The sequence below is a fragment of the Onychomys torridus genome, chromosome 23 (genome assembly GCF_903995425.1).
Source record: "Onychomys torridus chromosome 23, mOncTor1.1, whole genome shotgun sequence".
Classification (NCBI taxonomy): domain Eukaryota; kingdom Metazoa; phylum Chordata; class Mammalia; order Rodentia; family Cricetidae; genus Onychomys; species Onychomys torridus.
Window position 1 is genome coordinate 1,936,215 of NC_050465.1, and position 1,742 is coordinate 1,937,956.

The 1,742-nt window shown below is 41.5% G+C and overlaps 1 pseudogene; it reads left to right on the top strand.

Moving 5' to 3' along the window:
• Window positions 1–877: 877 nt before the first annotated feature.
• On the top strand, window positions 878–1,533 carry LOC118573355 (annotated as a pseudogene).
• The last annotated feature ends 209 nt before the right edge of the window (window positions 1,534–1,742 follow it).

Below are 1,742 nucleotides of genomic sequence, written 5' to 3' on the forward strand. Positions count from 1 at the left end.
ACCAGGCAGGAAAGTGGCTAGGCACAAGAGCAGAACTGAAGCCCTGTAGAGAGAATTGACTCAGAAGAATACAGTGTATGGACTGAAGAGTTTAGTTTTGTGTACATAGATTCATTTCATATCATCAAAGATTAAATTACCAGCTGGTTGTAGATTCTTCCTTGACCCTGGGAGGGGACTCTCAAGTCCCTGATAGAGGATTACCATGAGTTTAAAGCCAGCCTGGGCTATAGAGCAGCAAATACCAGACCAGCCAGGACTACAAAGCAACATGTCTAAACAAATAACAAAAATACCAATAGATATATTCGAACCAATTCCTGGACTCTATTTCATGATAATGTCCTTGTGTTTCTTTACACTGATACCCATTTGTTTGATAACTCCATAAAATGACCTAAATCTTCAAAAAAAATTTTTTTTAAAGACAGGCATTCAAGTATCCATGCTAGCCTAGAACTCACGAAGACCCACCTGCCTCTGCCTGCTGAGTTCTGGGACTAAAATTGTACATCACCGTGTCATTCCTTGGCTCTTATGATGGTTCATTGCATAAGTGTGCAATGCAGAAGTGTGTTCAGGAGATGGAGGCAGGCTACATGGAGGAACCCAGCAAGGCCTGTCTGTTCAGATTCTTTAGAGGGTATGAGAACAGAATCTCTCCTGGGTGAGGGTTTTGTCATCTGCTATCAGATAAGAGAGGTCCTAGTGTTTATGAGTCTTTGTGATCAACCCTTATAAAAACATTCCAGTTTCCCCCATCTGGCTGCAGTGAGAAGGACGCTGTACAGGTTGGGTGGTGCCAGGCTCCCTACTTCTTGTCCCACAGTGTGCTTAGCCTCAGGATGTGTGTTGACGTAGGTCACATTTTTATGACATGCAAGTCTGGAAGTACTCCACACCAGAAGAAACTGAGGAAAGAAAGAAGGCTATCCTTGTCTCCATGCCAGCAAAAAGCACACAGATGTTGAAGAAGGCAGAGAGATCTTGGTTAAAGATATTGGTGTTAGGGTTGGAGAGATGGTTCAGTGGCTGAGCCCCAAAGGACCTGGGTTTAGTTCCCAGCACCCAGATGGTGGCTCACAGTTGTCTGTAACTCAAGTTCCAGGGAATCTGACACCCTCACACAGACATACATGCAGGCAAAACACCAATAAACATAAAATAAAATAAATAAATCACTTAAAAACAAAAAGATATTGGTGTTATTATGGCTGATCATTCCAAGCATTTTGTGGGAATGCTTTATGTAGAAAATTGTTGCTCCGCTTTGTATGATACAAGCTTTGAAATTGAAGAGTCTAGAAAAAGCAGAGTTGACAGGTTTTGTGTAGGCACACCTCTGCAAAGCAAGATGACCTATAAGAGCATAAAGACACCATCATAAAGAAATGTCAAGGCATAAAGCACGAATATCAAGCAAATGGGTCAGAAGACTTCAACCTGGTTTGTATTGCTGAAGAGCCAGGGGGCTCCTTAACTGTAGCTTTTGAGGGTGTCTGTGTATGTCATCCATCAGAACCACAGAATTGAAAGCTGCCATGTTTAACAATGCCCTCTCCCTATATAAGTAAAGTTAATGTTTTGTGCCAGGATCTCACTGGGGAGGCATTGGCTTGTCAGTGTTTGGAATAAACTAAAAATTCTATAGGACATGTGCAAACACTTCCATACTTAAATATAGCTTCTAAAGTTTCATTGGCTTGAAATTAATTTCTTATTAGCCAAATGCCTACTTTGAT